The 21,052-nt window shown below is 40.0% G+C and overlaps 1 protein-coding gene and 1 long non-coding RNA gene across 4 annotated transcripts in view; one reads left to right on the top strand and one right to left on the bottom strand.

The window, feature by feature from the left end:
• GNL3L (G protein nucleolar 3 like) overlaps positions 1-2,091 on the bottom strand; it is a 27,591-nt gene extending 25,500 nt beyond the window's left edge. Inside the window, exon 1 of one of the 2 annotated variants that reach the window (XM_055563108.1) lies at positions 1,914-2,091. The gene's annotated coding sequence lies outside the window, so the exon portion shown is untranslated. Of the gene's footprint in view, positions 1-1,803 lie in introns of both variants that reach the window. The other variant, XM_055563109.1, reaches the window with a different exon arrangement.
• On the top strand, positions 1,915-21,052 carry LOC129638578 (uncharacterized). 2 transcript variants are annotated; one of them, XR_008707920.1, is made up of 5 exons: positions 1,915-2,126; positions 3,088-3,184; positions 14,992-15,127; positions 19,854-19,899; positions 20,412-21,052. It is a non-coding gene; the product is annotated as an uncharacterized LOC129638578 (long non-coding RNA). The 2 variants fall into 2 exon arrangements; XR_008707919.1 differs by lacking the exon at positions 1,915-2,126 and adding an exon at positions 2,135-2,205.

The following is a 21,052-nucleotide window of genomic DNA, read 5'->3' as shown; positions in this document are numbered from 1 at the left end:
ATTTACTGCATCTCTTTTCCCCAAATAGGGAGTTCTATGTCTCATCTATTCTGGAACTGAGGTGAGGGAGGAGACATATCCTAGGGGACAAGGGACCTCTGAATAGAGCTTTTTTTATGTATCTCTATGTGGACTGAGATCAGTGCAAAATCTTGGGGGAGAGGGGGAAAAAATCTGTGCCTGTATATATGGCTAGGGTCTGTTCCTTGGCAGATTCCTTGATTGCAGGGAAAGCAGGATGCCTTTTGTCACTCTACTCCAGGATACAGAGGAACTGGAAAAATTGGCACAGTGGCTGTGTGCATCTCTGCTGCATGGAAGAGGAGCACAGGTCTGTACATTTGTGTGTGTGTAGGGGGGGTGTCTTGAGTCTCTTTACCCTAGGGAGGGCCATGGGATGGGACTGATATGCCTACCTCCACTACAAGATGACATTAGTTCATTAGTCCCATGCTAACAAAAGGGGAAATTATTCAGCTTTCCATGAACAGGGCCTGCACCTTGCCTGCAGTGGGCTATTCTAGACCTTTCCAGGGAGGTTGGGAGGGGCATCATCTGCTTATCTTGCAAACCTATTGAAGTCAGCAGTGTGGTTAACACTGAAGGAAAAGGACCTCTGGTTCTCTACATGGGGAGGGGGAGATGGTTTCCTATGGGTTGTTTTTTTTTTCCCTGGATGGAGAGAAAAAGGTCTGAGCTCCTCTACCTTGGATAAGGGGGAGCCCATATGCACTGCACTATGGGGTGATCAGTGATGTCACTGCTTCTCAATATTGCAAGGCACCTTTCTGCTCCTTTGGGGTCTCTCCTTTCCTACAGTTGGTGATTCTAAATCCTTGGAAGGGCAGGGGAGAAGGAATGATCTGCGTCTACCTGAAAAGAAGAATAAATCTGAGTCCCTCTTCCCCAGGGGACCCAGAAGAGGCAGTTCTCTCTCTTCATTGGTTAAGGCCTGCTGCTGTTTGCTGCAGGGCATTTTTGGTGGGTCAAGCCTTAACAAATTCAGTAAGCCAGCGCCCGGGAAGAAGGTGATCAGGCCTGACTTTCCTCAATGGGGACTCACTCTAGCCTAGAAGGGGTATATCTGCGTGGTTCTCTGTGGGCTGAGGCTTGTGCCTCGAAACACTTAGGGAGGGGTGGTCTAGCACTTCTGCAGGAATTAGTTACACAGGGACAAGGTAGGGAGGTCTCTAGGTCTTGACGCTAAGGGAAAGAGGTTCACTCGACTGTTTTATTAGCTCTTCTGTTCTAGTGGTCGGGCGGGGGTGGGGGTAAATACATCAAAGCCTCTGTCATAAGGGAAAAGGTGCGCCGAAGTGTACCTGCCAGTAGAAATCTGCGTGGTTCAGCCTCGTGAGAAGGGAAGATATATCTCTTTACAGGGGAGTGTCGATGTCGCCACACCTTTGGGGTGTCCACGCCCATCTACACTGGGAAAGTGCGGAATGGAGCCTAACTACCCTAAAGGAGGACGGCAATCCACGCTTCTCCACACAAGCGGGGTCTGTAACTCTCCATAAAGGGTATCCAGGGGTCTACTGGAGAAGGGAATAGCAACCCACTCCAGTATTCTTGCCTGGAAAATTCCATGGACAGAGGAACCTGGCAGGCTACAGTCCATGGGATTGCAAAGAGTCGGACACGACTGAGCGACTAACACACACACAGGGGTCTACGCCTATCTAGATTAGGTGGTCCGTGCCCCTCTACTCGCAAGAATGAGTTTGGGCGTATGTCCACGTGCCGAGCAATCCCTGTCTCTCATCCAGGCCCTTCTACCCTGAAAGGAACCTGACTCTTTACCTCTCTGCTCCGGGGCTGAGGGTGCCTCTGGTTTCACCGCAAACAGTTGATCCTTTCCGCGCGGCCGGCTAGGTGAGCTCTCGTCACAAAAAAAGAGAGTAGTTTCTTACCTCCACTTCCGGCGGAGCTCTGAGAAGACAGCACAACACTGTTGGCCCAGGGGCTGCGCTCGCGCCGCTAGTCTTCGACTTCCGGATCCCGGTCTCGCCGAGCCGGTTCAGTACTTTGAGCGTCCCCGAAGGTGGAGCTTCGGATTGACCGTTCGCGCCCGCCCGGCCCTTCCCCGCGGCCCCGCTGGCCCCGCCTCCCGGCTGCGCAGTAAGGTAAGGTTATAGCTGAGGGGGAGGTGGTGAAGAGGGAGGGGCAGCGGTTCATCGGCTGGTGTGGCCATATAACCTACTTGTAAGTCAAGTTCTTGTCTGCGGGCCTCTGCCTGGGCCTAAATATGTGTGTTCTCGAATCTTAGTGACCAAGGTTTCTCCAGGGCCGCATCAGACAAGGGTGGGGGGGTCGGTGTCTTTGTCTACAATGGAAGATGGCGACGGGCAGAGTGTGAGAAAATGGCTGCCTGAGTCACATGTTTTGCAGCGTATACCCACCTGAAATGACTACTCCCAGCAACCATCCCGGCGTGCAGGGTCCCAGACAAACCCTGAGGGACCCACTCGGAGCTCTTTCTGCATTAGCAAAGATCCACGGCCAGGCCCAGGAACCCGGACAACTGGAAGTCTCTCCCACCCATTTGCTTTCTTCTCCTCCTCCCTCCTTCCCTCAGGTTCCGGAGCGGCATCTGCTGGAGGGAATGGATTTATCTTTCGAGTAGGGGCAAGTGAGGGTTTCTTAAGAAACCATCTCGGGGAACTCCTGACCTGGCTGGAGAATAAAGTCTCCCCATAAAAAAATAATTATGTCTGAAAATGTCTTCTTCCTGATAATTTAGTTCCAGTGACGGCTCTTCCTCTAGCCTAAACTTTGGGGTGAGGCCAAGCTTCTCTATCCCAAGGATATGTTCCTGGACACCCTCTGCCTATTCCTACCCCTTACATACACAGGACTCACTGCCACTACATCCATGGAAGGCATCTAAACTCTTTTCCCTAGAGAAACACAACTCTGGACCCCAAACCAGCCCTGGCCACCTTCACTTTCCCCTTTGCATTAGCAAATTCTTTAAGACTTAATTCTTGTCGCTTCTTTGAACTTTCCCAACTTGGTTAAAAACTCAGAGCACCTTGTTGCATTTATCTCAGTACGGTAATCATTGATGTTGCTGTATCTCCACAGGAGAGCAAATTCCCTGAGACTAGCGGCCTATATCTTTGAGCCCTCTGCAAGACCCAGCACAAGACAAGGCAGTCTTCAGCAAATATTTGTTAAATGGGTAAGTTTACAGGCCTACACCACAGATCAATGGGAAATGGACATTTTAGTAGATAGCACTGGAAAATTTGGCTTACCATAACAAGAAAAAGTTAACTGGATCCCTATTTATTTCCACATGAGATGGTAGAGAATATCTTTGTGACCTAGGACGGTGGAAGGACTTTTTATACTAAGTCCTAAATGCACAAACCATGGGGAAAAACTGTATGAAGTCTTTGATAGGAATGAAAATTGGTACTACTACTTTAGAAAATAAGTAATCAGAAAAAAATAAAAGAATTAATCCAAATAGTTGAAGATGGCCCTGGAACCCAGCAATTCTATTAGAGATGTGCACATATATACATTAAGTCCTAGAGAAATTCTTACACATATACACAAGGAGGCATGTGCAAGAATATTCATTGCAAAATAAAAAAATTTAAAGCAGTAAAAAAAAAGAGTATTCATTGCAGAACTGTTAGTAATAGGGAAAAAAACTGAACAATCTAAAAGTTCACCAAGAGGAGAATAAGTAAATAGTTGTACAGCCACACAATAGAGTACTATATACAGCAGTGAAAAAAATCGAAGCAGAATTGGGTATACCAATCCACATAAATCTCAAAAACATAATGCCGTGATAAAATGCAAGTTGTGAAAGGATACATGAAGTGTGAGACCATTTATATGGATTTTTTAAGCTAGAAAACCCAGGAGGCAGCATCTCGGTAGCCCTGAGATTACCTCTGGGGAAGAAAACGAGGGAACGACATAAGAGAGAAATTGACAGGGACTTAGCAACTGTTTCTCTAATATTTTATCTGAGTACTAGGTACGTGGGTGTGTGTTGTGTTATTCTTCATACTTATTTGTATGCCTGAAGTAGTTCATATTTTTTAAGAAAGACTGTATCTGTAACAAAATTAATGGTGTCTAAATGGTTCTCAAATTTGACCAGCAGCAGAATCACTTGGGAAAGCTTATTAAAATACCAATTGGTGGGCCCCACACCCAGAATTGTGTTTTAGTTAAGTCTGTAGTAGAGCCCAGGAATTTACATTTCTAACAAGTTCTCAATGATGATGATAATGATGTAGCTGCTTCTGCAAACCCAGGTACCACATTTTGAGAACTGACAGGGAAAATGAAGTTATCAATCAATTTAGTTTTCTTCATTGTACTTTTCTGTGTTTTCCACGTATTCAATGAGTATATGTTACTTTAGGGAGAGGTTTTGTTGTTTTTTACATTCTTTTTCATCTCTACTTCCCACTCTTATTTCCCTCATGTAGACAACCATTTGAAAGTCTTTTATGCATATCTTTTTCTTTATATGTGTTCTTGCAAAATGCATATTGTTTTACATGCATATATTTCCCCCAAATTTTCATTTTTTCATTTTTAAAAATTCAGAACTGTTGAAAAAGTAGTGCAATGAAAGAGTATACTCTTAATATTTTGCCAGATTTGCTCTACTTTTCTTTATATGTGTATGTGTACATTTTCTTGCAGGCAGTATAACACCTCCTCACCCCTAAAAACTTCAGCACATATCTTATAGAATAAGGACATTTTCCTACATAATTGCAGTACCATTATCACACCTAAGAAAACTTACCAATTCCATAATATCATAAATGATACCCTATATTCAGATTTTCCAGTTAAGCCCAAAATGTTCTTCAGTTCAGTTCAGTCACTCAGTCGTGTCCAACTCTTTGTGACCCCATGGACTGCAGCATGCCAGGCCTCGCTGTCCATCACCAACTCCTGGAGCCTACTCAAACTCATGTCCATCACGTCAGTGATGCCATCCAACCATCTCATCCTCTTGTCATACCCTTCTCCTCCTGCCTTCAATTTTTCCCAGCATCAGGGTCTTTTCAAATAAGTCAGTTCTTCACATCAGGTGGCCAAAATATTGGAGTTTCAGCTTCAGCATCAGTTTCCAATGAATATTGAGGACTGATTTCCTTTAGGATTGACTGGTTGGATCTCCTTGCAGTTCAAGGGACTCTCAAGAATCTTCTCCAACACCACAGTTCAAAAGCATCAATTCTTCTGCGCTCAGCATTCATAGTCCAACTCTCACATCCATACATGAGTAAACAGACCTTTGTTGGTAAAGTAATGTCTCTGCTTTTTCATATGCTGTCTAGGATGGTCATAGCTTTTCTTCCAAGGAGCAAGCATCTTTTAATTTCATGGCTGCAGTCACCATCTGCAGTGATTTTGAAGCCCAAAAAAATAAAGTCTCTCACTGTTTCCATTGTTTCCCCATCTATTTGCCATAAAGTGATGGGACCAGATGGCATGATCTTAGTTTCCTGAATGTTGAGCTTTAAGCCAACTTTTCACTCTCCTTTTTCTCTTTCATCAAGAGGCTCTTTAGTTCTTTGCTTTCTGCCATAAGGGTGGTATCATTTGCATATCTGAGGTTATTGATATTTTTCCTGGCAATCTTGATCCCAGCTTGTGCTTCATCCAGCCCAGCATTTCCCGTGATGAACTCTGCATATAAGTTAAATAAGCAAGGTGACGATATACAGCCTTAATGTACTCCTTTCCGGATTTGGAACTAGTCTGTTTTTCCATGTCCAGTTCTAACTGTTGCTTCCTCATCTGCATACAGATTTCTCAGGAGGCAGGTCAAGTGGTCTGGAATTCCCATCTCTTTAAGAATTTTCCCGAGTTTGTTGTGGTCCACACAGTCAAAGGCTTTGGCATAGTCAATAAAGCAGAGGTAGTTGTTTTTCTGGAACTCTCTTGCTTTTTTGATCATCCAGTGGATGTTGGCAATTTGATCTCTGGTTCCTCTGCCTTTTCTACATCCAGCTTGAACATCTGAAAGTTCTTGGTTCACATACTGTTGAAGTCTGGCTTGGAGAATTTTGAGCATTACTTTGCTAGTGTGTGAAATGAATGCAATTTTGCAGTAGTTTGAACATTCTTTGGCATTGCCTTTCTTTGAGATTGGAATGAAAACTGACCTTTTCCAGTCCTGTAGCCACTGCTGAGTTTTCCAGATTCATGGCATATTGAGTGCAGCACTTCCACAGCATCATCTTTTAGGATTTGAAATAGCTTATCTGGAATTTTATCACCTCCACTAGCTTTGTTTGTAGTGATGCTTCCTAAGGCCCACTTGACTTTGTATTCCAGTATGTCTGGCTCTAGGTGAGTGATCACATCATCATGGTTATCTGGGACATGAAGATCTTTTTTGTATAGTTCTTCTGTGTATTCTTGCCACCTCTTCTTTTTTTAAAATTAATTTATTTTAATTGGAGGCTAATTACTTTACATTATTGTAGTGGTTTTTGCCATACATTGACATTAATCAGCCATGGGTGTACATGTGTTCCCCATTCTTAACCCCCCTCCCACCTCCCTCCCCATCTGATCCCTCAGGGTCATCCCAGTGCACCAGCCCTGAGCATTCTGTCTCATGCATCGAACCTGGATTGGCGATCTATTTCACATATGATAATAATATACATGTTTCAATGCTGTTCTCTCAAATCATCCCACCCTCGCCTTCTCCCATAGAGTCCAGAAGTCTGTTCTTTACATCTGTGTCTCTTTTGCTGTCTTGCATATAGGGTCATCGTTACCATCTTTCTAAATTCCGTATATATGCATTAATATACTGTATTGGTGTTTTTCTGTCTGACTTACTTCACCCTGTATAATAGGCTCCAGTTTCATCCACCTCATTAGAACTGATTCAAATGCATTCTTTTTAATAGCTGAGTAATATTCCATTGTGTATATGTACCACAGCTTTCTTATCCATTCATCTGCCAATGGACATCTCTCCTTGCTATTCTTTGGAACTCTGCATTCAAATGGGTATATCTTTCCATTTCTCCTTTGCCTTTCGCTTCTCTTCTTTTCTCAGCTATTTGTAAGGCCTCATCAAACAACCATTTTGCCTTTTTGCATTTGTTTTTCTTGGGAATGGTCTTGATTGCTGCCTCCTGTACAGTGTCCCAAACCTCTGTCCATAGTTCTTCAGGCAGTCCATCTGTTAGATCTAAGCCCTTGATTAGATCTATTTGTCCCTTCCACTGTATAATCATAAGGGATTTGATTTAGGTCATACATGAATGGTTTAGTGGTTTTCCCTACTTTGTTCAATTTAAGTCTGAATTTGGCAATAAGGAGTTCTTGATCTCAGCCACAGTCAGCTCCTGGTCTTGTTTTTGCTAACTTTATAGAGCTTCTCCATCTCTGATTTTTTTGATCCCAGTATCTAATCAAGGTTTGTGCATTACATTTGGTTATTGTAACACTTTAGCCTCTTTTAATCTGGAATAGTACCCCTATATTTTGTGTGCATGTGATATTACACTGATAACTTTTCAAAAGTTCAGGCCAGTTTCTTATAGAGTGTCCCACAGAATATCTGGAATCACCTCTTTCCACATGATTAGATTCAGGTTAAATAATTTCAGCAATAACAGTACAAGCTGCTGCTGCTGCTAAGTCACTTCAGTCGTGTCCGACTCTGTGCGACCCCATAGACGGCAGCTCACCGGGCTCCCCCGTCCCTGGGATTCTCCAGGCAAGAACACTGGAGTGGGTTGCCATTTCCTTCTCCAATGCATGAAAGTGAAAAGTGAAAGTGAAGTCGCTCAGTCGTGTCCAACCCTCAGCAATCCCATGGACTGCAGCCTTCCAGGCTTCTCCTTCCATGGGATTTTCCAGGCAAGAGTACTAGAGTGGGGTGCCATTGCCTTCTCCAACAACAGTACATACAGTGTGTCATTTACTTCATATTGTATCTTCTCAGGAGCACATAACATCAGGTTGTCCCACTGTGGAGAATGCTTTCTGTCTGTGTATTTTTGTTTTATATAAATGGCATTTCATTCTGTTTCTTACTTTTTTCCATTCATCTTTTTGTTTTGAAAGTATCCATATTGCTGTATGTACATTAATGCAATTAGAAACTGTTCATGCTAACCACTGCTCATGCTAATACAATTAGAAACTGAAACTGCTCATGCTTCCCTCTGGAGAAGGCAACGGCACCCCACTCCAGTACTCTTGCCTGGAAAATCCCATGGATGGAGGAGCCTGGTGGACTGCAATCCATGGGGTCACAAAGAGTCGGACACGACTGGGCAACTTCACTTTCACTTTTCACTTTCATGCATTGGAGAAGGAAATGGCAACCCACTCCAGTGTTCTTGCCTGGAGAATCCCAGGGATGGGGGAGCCCGGCGGGCTGCCGTCTATGGGGTCGCACAGAGTCCGACACAACTGAAGCGACTTAACAGCAGCAGCAGCATGCTTCCCTCATAGCTCAGTTGGTAAAGAATCTGCCTGTAATTCAGGAGACTCCGGTTCAATCCCTGGATCGAGAAGATCCCCTGGAGAAGGAAATGGCAACCCACTCCAGTATACTTTCTTGGAGAATCTCATGAACAGAGGAGCCTGGCAGACTACAGTCCATGGGGTTGAAAGAGTTGGACTTGACTTTGAAACTAAACCACTGCTGCTAAGTCACTTCAGTCCTGTCTGACTCTGTGCGACCCCACAGACGCAGCCCACCAGGCTCCCCCGGTCCCTGGGATTCTCCAGGCAAGAACACTGGAGTGGGTTGCCATTTCCTTCTCCAGTGCATGAAAGTGAAAAGTGAAAGTGAAGTCGCCCAGTCGTGTCCGACTCTTCGCGAACCCATGGACTGCAGCCTACCAGGCTGCTCCATCCATGGGATTTTCCAGGCAAGAGTACTGGAGTGGGGTGCCACTGCCTTCTCCACACCACCATGCTAACCACAGTGTGCCTTCACCACATTTTTCTTGAATATTACCCCAGTGATGGACAGCAAGATTGCTTCCAGCTCCATGACACCATAAATAATACTGTGTTGCACATCCTTGTACATGTCTCCTTATTGGCCTGTATAAGAATTTCTTTTGAAATATATACTCAGGAACAGAATGATGGCATCATAGTGTGCATATACTTAGTTTAACTAAGAATACCAATACTACTAAATGGTTCTTGGGATGGCTGCACCAGTCCAATTTTACCATCAGTGTACAAAGATTCCTGGACCCCTCCATCCTCGCTGACACTTGACATTTTCCAGCTTTCTAGTTTTTGCTGGTCTAATAGGTGTAAAGTAATATCTTACCTTGTTTTAGTTTACATTTCTCTGATTAATAATTAATTTGGGGGTGGCTACTGTTGAGCACCTTGTGGGATCTTAGTTTCTGGCCAGGGATTGAACCTGCACCCTCAGCAGTGAAAGTAGAGAGAATCCTCACCACTATACCACTAGGGAATTCCCACTAATTAGTTTTTGAGCATTTCTTTAGATGTATGTTAAATACCTCTTCTGTAAATTGCCTGCTTGTATTGTTGGCCCATTTTTCTATTAGGGTTCCTTTCTTTCCTATTGATCTGCTAGAGTTCCATATATAGTCTAGCTATTAGTCCCCTGTCAGTTCAGGGGACTAATATTCTTTCCTTGTTTTAACTTTGCCCATAATAGCCATCTTTGAACAGAAACTGTTCATTTTACTGTAATCAAATTCATCACACTTTTGCTTTATGGTTTTGGGTTTGGAGGGGTACTTAAAAAGTAGTCCCCCCCTCCTAGGTTACAAAGATATTCTCCTGTTTTTTTTCTATTAACTTTATAGTTTTACCTTTCATGGTTTTAATGCATTTAGAATCCATCTCATATGTGGTGATAGGTAGGTATGCAATTTTATTTTTTCCACATAGCAACATTTCCCACCACCAAATACTAAGCAGTCCTTCCTTTTTCACTGATTTGCCATACCACCTTTTTCATATATTATGAAATGTACACAAATAGATTGTTTCTGTTCTTGTACTAATGCCACCTTGTTTTTAATATTTTATAATGTATCTTAAATCTGATAGGGCAAGTCCCTCCTCTTTAGTCTTCTTTTGGGTTGTCTTAACTATCCACATAAATTTTAAAAAGAGTTTATTGAGCTCCTCAAAAAATCAACTGTAATTTTTATTAGGATTGCACTAAATTTATAGATTAATTTAGGGGAGTTGACACCATCAAAATATTTACTCGTCCCATCCAAGAGTATGGAATGTTCTCATTTGTTCAGTTCACCTTTTAGCTGTGCTCTTTATTAAGAGTTTAAAGTTTTTTCTTTAGAATTGTTATGTATTTTACTAATTTAATTTCTAGTAGCTTTATCCCCTGGTTTTTGTTACTACTGTGAATATTTTAATTTCTTTTTGAATAGATAATGCACATGCATTTTGAAAGCAAACTTATATAAAAATTATAATTTGAGGATTGTCACTTAACCTTTCTCCATTCTTCCCAGTTGCCACCATACACACTGCCCGTAGTTACCAGTGTTTTTAAATTCTTCTGGTGTTTCTTTATGCACTTACAAACAAGTATAAATGTATATCCTGTTCCATCTCCCTCTTCTTACACAAAAGTTAACATACTATATATATATATATATATATATAGTTATACATGTTGCTTTTTTCACTTGATACATCCTGCAGGTCCTTACATATCAGAGCATTAGAAAGTTTCCAGTACATAGACACTATATGGAAGTGCAAAGATAGAGTAGTTCCTCAAACTGTTACATTATGTGGATGTATAATAGACTGGTTCCAAATAGGAAAAGGAGTACGTCAAGGCTGTATATTGTCACCCTGCTTATTTTACTTATATGCAGAGTACATCAGGAGAAGCGCTGGGCTGGATGAAGCACAAGCTGGAATCAAGATTGCCAGGAGAAATATCAGTAACCTCAGATATGCAGATGACACCACCCTTATGGCAGAAAGTGAAGAGGAACTAAAAAGCTTCTTGATGAGAGTGAAAGAGGAAAGTGAAAAAGTTGGATTAAAGCTCAACAGAGCTTTAAAGTGATGAGCTTTAATTTAAAGCTCATCACTTCAGAAAACGAAGTGATGGGACCAGAAAACATTCATGGCATCTGGTCCCATCACTTCATGAGAAATAGATGGGTAAACAGTGGAAACAGTGGCTGACTTTATTTTGGGGGGCTCCAAAATCACTGCAGATGGTGATTGTAGCCATGAAATTAAAAGACGCTTACTCCTTGGAAGGAAAGTTATGACCAACCTAGATAGCATATTCAAAAGCAGAGACATTACTTTGCCAACAAAGGTCCGTCTAGTCAAGGCTATGATTTTTCCAGTGGTCATGTATGGATGTGAGAGTTGGACTATGAAGAAAGCTGAGCACCGACGAATTGATGCTTTTGAACTGTGGTGTTGGAGAAGACTCTTGAGAGTTCCTTGGACTGCAAGGAGATCCAACCAGTCCATTCTAAAGGAGATCAGCCCTGGGTGTTCTTTGGAAGGAATGATGCTAAAGCTGAAACTCCAGTACTTTGGCCACCTCATGCAAAAAGTTGACTCATTGGAAAAGACTGATGCTGGGAGGGATTGGGGGCAGGAGGAAAAGGGGACGACAGAGGATAAGATGGCTGGATGGCATCACCGACTCGATGGACGTGAGTTTGGGTGAACTCCAGGAGATGGTGATGGACAGGGAGGCCTGGCATGCTGCAATTCATGGGGTCGCAAAGAGTCAGACACGACTGAGCGACTGAACTGAACTGAACTGAACTGATAATAGTTAATTTAATGACTGCAGTACCCTACTTATAGATGTTCAGGGTATTTTCAGTCCTTTGGTATTACAAATGGTGCCATGATGAATAGACATTTTATATGTATACAGATATATATCCATAGAATTAGCTGTAAGAATCACATTTGTAACTTTGCCAAAATTTCCCTCCATAGGTGTACCATTTTGCACTTACCATTCATATATGAGTTTATGTTTCACCACAACCTCATTCAGAAGTGTATATTATTAAAAATTTTCAAGTTTTTGAAAATGTGATAGGTTAGAAATGGTATCTCACTGTAGTTTTAATTTATATTTCTCTTATAATGAGTGACATTGAGCATCTTTTCATATGTTTAAGGGTCATTTTTGTCTTTTTCTGTGAGTTGCCTGTTTATATGCTCTGTTTTTTTCTGTTGGGTTATTCACCTTTCCTCAATTTCTACAAGCTTATTAAATTAAAGAGGTTAGACTTTTGTGAATGATATCAGTTGTCAATATTATTTTCCCTGTTTGTTGTTCTTTTGATTTTTCCATTGTATTTTTTCCAAGCAAATTTTACTTTATTTTTATGTAAACAAATTCATCCACGTTTTATTTTATGGATTCTAGATTTTGATTTATACTTCTGAGATAGATTGGATTAATGACTCCAATTTTTCATGTGTCTCCATACCCTTTGGTAGTACCCTCCCATACTGACTGAGTTTGGCTACAGTTTACTTCAACCAACAGAATAGTAGTAAACTTGATATAAGCAGAGACCTGAGAAAGCTGCTGCTACGAGAACATACCCAGGCTAGCCTACTACAGTGAGGGACATTTAGAAATGAGCCTGGGCCTCCAAGCCAAGGCATCCTATAGCAACCAACCTCTAGCCAAGCCACCAACTTAGTGCAAACACATGAACTAGCAGTGACATCAACAGAGCCTGACCCAGAGCACAGAACCTCTCAGCTGACCATAAACTGTGTCTAAGTTTGGGTATCTAAATATTCATTTTGGTTTTTTACAGAGAATTATTGTGGCAATAGTCCCCCATCATTATTCTTCCTTTTCAGAGATATCCTGGTTGTGCTTGTTTGTTATTTTTCCATTTGAACTCTAAATCAGCTTGTCTAAGACAGTTTCAGAGAAAGAAAAAATGGTATTTTTAGTTAGCTTATACTAAATTTAGAAATTAACTTTATATCTTTATAATTTTTAGTCTTCTTAAGAAAATGGGGTGCCTTTGTATTTGTCCCTGCCTGTTCTGTTTGTTCAGAGTGTTATAAATGTTTTCTCTTGAAGCTTTTAAACATTTCTTGACAAGTTTGTTTCTAGGTAGACTGAATGTTTGTGTTTGCCCCCATCCTCCGAATTTATATGTTGAAACCTAAGGTGATACTGTTTGGAGGTAGGACCTTTAGCAGGTGATTAGATCATGAGATTGGAGCCCTCATGAATGAGATTAGTGCCCTTATAAAAGAGACCCAAGAGAACTCCCTTGCCACTCTTGCCATGTGAGGACACAGTGAGAAGATGGCTGTCTATGTACCAGGAAGCAGGCCCTCACCAGACATAAAAATCTATGAGTGCCTTCATCTTGGACTTCCCAGCCTCCAGAACTGTGAATAATAAGTTTTGGTTGGCTTATAGTCTGAGTCTGTGGTGTTTTGTCTTAGCAACCCCAACAGACCAAGACAATATTTTGTCTTTTTGCTGTTATGATAAATGGACTTCTCTTCTGTACATTGTCTAAACTGAATGATTTCTATAATTTATTTTATATTCTGCTACCTTGCTGAGTTCTCTGTTTGTAATTGTTTTCTATTGACTTGCTTGGGTTTTCTGACTATACAGTCTTATCTATAAGTAATGACAGCTTTACTTCCTCCATTCCAATTGTAATTTCTTTCTCTTTTCTACTCACAGTGCTTCTGCTACCTTAACTATAATGTTAATTTGTAGTGGAGAGAGTAGATACCCTTGTGATTTTAGCATATAAACACTGCTAGTGTTTCCCAGTTAAGTGCTGGATTTGGGGAGATGTATATAAATACATATACATACATATACAAATATAAATACATATACATACACATAATTATGTTAAGGGGGAAACCATATATTTCTCTTCTGCTGAATTCCTTTAATAAAGAATGGGTATTGAATTGTGTCACATGGTTCTCTGGGATCTCTGAAAATGATGATATAATTTTTCTCCTTAGATTCACCATGTTAGATTATATTAATGATTTGAATGATATTGAATTAACTCTACATATGATTGGAATAAACTCTATATAATCATGGATTCTGTTTGCTAATATTTTATTTAGGATTTTGTATTAATATACATAAGTAAAAATTGCTCTTTATCATTTTCTTTTTCTTGTGGAATCTTTGTTAGATCTTGGTATCAATATTATACTCACTTCATAAAAGGAATTTGAAAGTGTTCCACTTTTGTCTAGGCTCAGAAAAATAAGAACAGCATCAAATCATCTGCTTTTCAGTGTTAGTAGACTTCCCCTGTGAAATCATAATGGCCCAGTGCTTTTGGAGGAAAGTAGCTTTTCATAACTTTTTCTGTTTCTTCCATGGAAATTGGTCTATATGAACTTTGCTTTTTTAGAGTTTTGGTAAATTATGTTTTCCTAGGATGTTTTCCATCCCTTCAAGGTCTTTAAAATGATTTGAATAGAGTTGTATGAGTAATCCTTTAAAAAATGTGTAAAATGTCCTTGTACTGTGGTTATGTCCAACTTTTCATTTCCTGGTTTGTATTTGTGCTTTCTTCTTTTCTTGATTATTATTTATGACTTATATATTTCTTTTTCACAGAATTAGTTAATCTGTTTATGTATTACTTCTACTGTTGTTGTTCAGTTGCTAAGTCATGTTCAGCTCTTTGCAACCCCATAGACTGCAGCACACCAGGCTTCCCTGTCTTTCATTACATCCCAGAGTTTGCTCAAATTCATGTCTATTGAGTCAGTAATGCTATCTAATCATCTCATCCTGTGCTGCCCTCTTCTCCTTTTGCCTTCATTCTTTCCCAGCATCAGGGTCTTTTCCAATGAGTCAGTTCTTTGCATCAGGTGGCCAAAGTATTGGAGTTTCAGCTTCAGCATCAGTCCTTCCAATGAATATTCAGGATTGATTTCCTTTAGGATTGACTGGTTTGTTCTCCTTGCAATCCACAGAACTCTCAAGAGTCTTCTCCAGCACCAAAATTCAAAAGCATCAATTCTTCAGCATTCAGTGGTCAAACTCCCACATCCATACGTGACTACATGACTACTGGAAAAACCATAGCTTTGACTATGTGGACCTTTGTTGGTAAAGTGATGTCTTTGCTTTATATATTTATTTATTTATTTGGCTGCACCGGGTCTTAGTTGTGTCACATAGGATCTTTACTTACGGCATGTGGGATCTAGTTCCCTGCCCAGGGATCGAACCCAGCACTGGGAGCGTGGAATCTTAGCCATGGGACCAACAGGGAAGTCCCAAAGTCTTTGCTTTTTAATATGCCATCTAAGTTTCTCATAGCTTTCCTTCAAGGAACAAGTGTCTTTTAATTTCATGGCTATAATCACTGTCTGCAGTGATTTTGGAGCCCAAGAAAATAAAATCTGTCACTGCTTCCACTTTTTCCCCTTCTATTTGCCATGAAGTGATGGGACCAGATGCCATCACTGATGGCATCACCAGATGCCAACACAGATTTTTGAGTGTTGAGTTTTAATCCAGCTTTTTTCATTCCCCTCTTCCATCCTAATCATGAGGCTCTTTAGTTCCTCTTCACTCTCTGCATTAGAGTGGTATCATCTGAATATCTGAGGTTGTTGACATTTTTCCCAGCTATCTTGCAGCTTGTGATTCATCCAGCCCAGTATTTCACACGATGTACTCTACACAGAAGTTAAATAGCATGAAAATATATAGCCTGGTCATACTCCTTTCCCAATTTTGAACCAGTCCATTGTTTTACATAAGGTTCTAAGTATTGCTTCTTGACCCACGTACAGGTTTCTCAGGGGACAGGCAAGGTGGTCTGGTACTCCCGTCTCTAAGAATTTTCCACAGTTGGTTGGGTGTCTCTTGTGTTTTTGGAAAAGGGTGTTTGCTATGACCAGAGTGTTTTCTTGACAAAACTCTGTTAGCCTTTGCCCTGCTTCATTTTGTACTCCAAGGCCAAACTTGCTTGCTACTCTGGGTATCTCTTGACTTCCTCCTTTTTGCATTCCAACCCCCTGTGATGAAAAGGGCATCTTTTTTGGTGTTAGTTGTAGGTGCTGTAGGGCTTCATGAAAGTGGTCAACTTCAGCCTTTTTGGCTTTAGCGGTTGGGGCATAGGCTTGGATTACTGTGATGCTTAATGGTTTGCCTTGGAAACAAACCAAGATCATTCTGTCATTTTTGAGATTGCCCCTTAGTACTGCATTTTGGACTCTTGTTGACTATGACGGCTACTCCATTTCTTCTAAGGGATTCTTACCCATAGTAGTAGATATAATGGTCATCTGAATTAAATTCACCCGTTCCTATCCACTTTAGTTCACTGATTCCTAAGATGTCAGTGTTCACTCTTGCCATCTTTGTCTTTGTCTGACCACTACCAATTTACCTTGATTCATGGACCTAACATTCCAGGTTCCTATTCAGTATTATTCTTTACAGCATCAGACTTTACTTTCACCACCAGACACATCCACAACTGAGTGCCACTTCATTCTTTCTGGGGCTATTAGTAATTGCCCTCTGTTCATCTTCAGTAGCATATTGGACACATGCCAACCTGGGGAGCTCATCTTCCGGTGTCATATCTTTTTGCCTTTTCATACTGTTCATGGGATTCTAGTGGCAAGAATACTAGAGTGGTTTGCCATTCCCTCCTCCAGTGGACCACGTTTTGTCATAACTCTCCACTATGACTCATCTGTCTTGGGTGGCCATGCATAGCATGGCTCGTAGCTTCATTGTGTTGACACAAGCCCCTTTGCCACAACAAGGCAGTGATCCATGAAGGAGAGTTCTACTGTTATCTGTTTTCTAACTCCTTTATTTGAACTTTTTTTTGTTAATTCTTTCCTTCTGTTCCCCTTATTTTTTTTCTCTTTCACTGACTTTCTGAGTTGAGTGCTTATTCATTTAATTTTTTCCCTGTTTTTAATACAAATATTTTGAGGCAATGTACTTTTCTGTGACTGCTGCTTTGTCTGTATCCGTAGATTCTGATATGTAATGTTTTCATTATCATTATTGTCCAGAAACTCAGCAGTTTTGGTTTGAGTTTGCCCTTTGACTCAAGAATTGTTTGACAGAGAAGTTTTATATATTTAGATGGAAGATTTTACATTGATTTCTTATTTTATCCAGTTGTGACCAAAGAATTTTATCAATATTAGTTCTACGTTTTGGAATTTACTGAAATTTTCTTCTTGGCCTAATACTGATTTTGTTTATATTTTCTATATTCTTACTGGGCTTTTGTTGATGTTATTTTATTTCATTCATCTGTCTTAGAATGGAAAGGGTGAGTTAAATTTCTCCTATTTTTAGAGTGTTTCAATCTATTATCTATTTCTCCTTGTCTTTCTTAACATTTCAGCTTTGTGAAAGTTGCTGTGTTATTTGATACAAAAATAGTCATAACTTTATATTTTCATTGTTGTCTCAATTAATGTTTTTGTAATAAGCTTTTTATTTTAGAATAATTTTAGTTTTATAGAACCCTTCATCTAGTTGCCCCTCATGTTAATATCTTATATGACTACATTTGTCAAACTAAGAAATTGGCATTTGTATACTGCTATTAACTAAACTCCTGACTTTATTCAGATTTCACCAGTTTGTCCACTCATGTCCTTTTTCTGTTCCAAGGTCCAAACCAAAATCCCACATTGCATTTAGTCATCATATCTCCTCCAAACTGTGGACAGTTCCTCAGTCTTTTCATGACCTTGACAGTCAATTAATGCCTTTCATTTTGAGTTTCTAAATTGTCTGATAATTAATATTGCAACCTCTGCTTCCTTTATTTGCATTTGACTGGTATACCTTTGCCCTTCTTGTATTTTTAACCTTTCTGAATCAATTTGTTCTAGTCGACTTTCCTGAATATAGTACTTGGATTTTGCTCAGTGATCCAATAGAAAAATGTTTTCCTTTAAATATGTAAGCTAAGATCATTTGGACTTCCCTTGTGGCTCAGCTGGTAAGATCATTCATTTATATTGATACAAAAGATGTTTGATTTTAATATTGTCACATTATTTTATTTTATTTTTTAGCTATATTTTTGTATATTAAAAGCATGTTCTAGGCAGTCACAGGTTTACTTCTGTTCATTATAGACTAATTTGTGCTTTCTAGAATTCTATATAAATGGAATCATGATCTATGTACTCTTTATTGTCTGGCTCCTTGTACTCAGTGTATTATTTTTAATTCATCTATATTATTTCTGTATAAATAGTTAATTCCTTTTTATTGTCGAGTAGTGTTCCATCACGGAGAAGGCAATGGCACCCAACTCCAGTACTCTTGCCTGGAAAATCCCATGGATGGAGGAGCCTGGTAGGCTGCAGTCCATGGGGTCTCTAAGAGTCAGACACGACTGAGTGACTTCATTTTCACTTTTCACTTTCATGCATTGGAGAAGGAAATGGCAACCCACTCCAGTATTCTTGCCTGGAGAATCCCAGGGATGGGAGAGCCTGGTGGGCTGCCGTCTGTGGGGTCGCACAGAGTCGGACACGACTGAAGCGACTTAGCAGCAACAGCAGCAGCAGTGTTCCATCATATGGACATAGCACAATTGTTTTATCCATTCATCTGAATAGACATTTAGGTTATTTTTTGTTTGACAAACTTTTTGCAAATATTACAAATTTTAAAAAAGCATATTACTTATTAGTCTGTTTTGATTTTTTTTTCAATTGTCCTGACATTTAGAGAAGTTTATATTTTGGTCTCGTCATTGTTGTTGTTCAGTCACTAAGTCATGGCCCACTCTTTGTGACCCCATGGACTGCAACACACCAAGCTTCCCTGTCCTTCACTATCTCCCAGAGTTTGCTCCAAGTCACGTCCATTGATTTGGTGATGCTGTCCAACCATTTCATCCTCTGTTGCCCCCTTCTCCTCCTGCCCTCAATCTTTCCCAGCATCAGGGTCTCTTCCAATGAGTCATTTCTTTGCATCAGGTGGCTGAAGTATTAGAGCTTCAGTTTCAGCATCAGTCCTTCCAGTGAATGAATATTCAGGGTTGATTTCCTTTTGGATTGAGTGGTTTGATTTCCTTGCAGTCCAAGGGACTCTTAAGAGTCTTCTCCAGCACCAGAGTTTGAAAGCATCAATTCTTCAGCACTCAGCCCTCTTGATGGTTCAACTCTCACATCCATACATGACTACTGGAAAGACTTTGACTATATGCACCTTTGTAGGCAAAGTGATGTTTCTGCTTTTTAATATGCTGTCTAGGTTTGTCATAGCTTTTCTTCCAAGGAGCAAGTATCTTTTCATTTCATGGCTGCAGTCACTGTCCACCATGAATAATTTTAGTCTAGTGATTAATTTTAGGTATCTTTTGTTACTTTCTTCTAATTGTCTATTGCTAGTGTAAAGAAATGTTATTGAGTTGTATAAGTTGATTTATTCTAAATAGCAAGACCTTTAAAAAGTGATTTATTTTAATTTTTGGCTAAGTTGCTGTGTGTGGACTTTTTTGTAGTTGTGGCAAGTGGGGGCTACTCTCTAGTTGTGGGGCGCAGTCTTCTCAGTGCAGTGGCTTCTCTTGTGGAGCACCAGCTCTAGAGCACAGGCTCAGTAGCTATAGTGCACAGGCTTAGTTGCCTATGGCATGTGGAATCTTCCCGCATCAGGGATCAAACCCATGTCCCCTGCATTGGCAGGCAGTTTCTTAACCACTGGACCACCAGGGAAGTCCTGTAAGTTGATTTTGCTGAACTCTTTTTAATTCTAATAGTATGTCAGTTGGATCTGTTGATTTTATCTCTTCTAATCCTTACAATTCTCATTTCTTTTTCTCCCTTAATAGTATTAAGCAAGACTTCCAGTTCTATGTTAAACAGTACTTGGTAAAAGTAAGTATCTAGTATTATTCTTAATCTTCAAGGTAATGCATCTTAAGTTTCTCCATTTACATCATATTTTGCAATATGATGTAGGGTTTTGGTATGTAACCTTCACAAGTTAAGAAATTTACATTCTATTCATATTCTTTTAAAGAGTTTTCACCATAAGTAGGCATGTAACATACTTTTTCTGTGTTAATTGAGATAATCATATGATTATTCTCCTTTAGTCTATTCACATGGTAAATTACATTGATAGATTTTCTGAGGTTGAATGCATTCTCCTTGGATTCTTAAACTCCACTTGAATTGTGATGTATTTTTTAACATTCTGTTTAATTAGATAAGCTAATATTTTGTTTAAGACTTGTACATCTATATTCATAAGTGAAATGAGTCTATGGAGTTTTTTTATTGTCTTTATCTGGTTTTAAAATCAAGATTTCAAGATTTTACTAGACAAATAAAATGAGTTGGGCAACTTTCTCTCCTTTTATGTTTTCTCGAATAACTTGTGTAAGAAGAGAAATAACTCTTGAGAATCCAGCACACTATACCTGTAAATCCATCTGGGCCTGGATTTGGAGGAAGAGGAGATCCTTACCTACCCTTTCAATTTAACTAATGCCTAGTGGCCTTTTCAAGTTTTCTACCTTCTATGCCATTTTTATCATTTTACATTTTCTAGGAAAAAACTTTACCTAGATCTTTCCAGTTATTTGTCTAGTACCTGGCGGTGCCTTCACAAAGAGAGGGGCACAAGAGGAGAAGTATGTCTGTCTTTTGGGGGCAGAGGAAGTTTGACTACCTCTGCATTTTCAGCAGAGCAATGGCTATATGTGATTCTCTGTTGCTTTGGATATTTGTGATTATATAATGAATATGTACACTTTTATAAAGGTGTGTTTTTATACATGATGCTCTGGTTTGTTTCTGTTTATATTAAAATGTCAGGCTGAAAATGAATAATTTTTAAAAATTTTTCTGGGTAATTATTTTTCTGTATCTGTTTGCGTGGGTCCATGAACTGTGATGGCGGTATTTCCATGGGTCTCTAATATCCCTGTGTACATCTGCATCTCTGCCAGCTGGTAATTCATTCTGTGTGTTTTTCCATGTGTTTGAGTATCTGCAACTGTGAGGGTTCATCATTCTATGTGTA

This window comes from Bubalus kerabau, chromosome X (genome assembly GCF_029407905.1).
Source record: "Bubalus kerabau isolate K-KA32 ecotype Philippines breed swamp buffalo chromosome X, PCC_UOA_SB_1v2, whole genome shotgun sequence".
NCBI lineage: Eukaryota > Metazoa > Chordata > Mammalia > Artiodactyla > Bovidae > Bubalus > Bubalus kerabau.
This window is presented reverse-complemented; position numbering and strand designations above follow the sequence as displayed.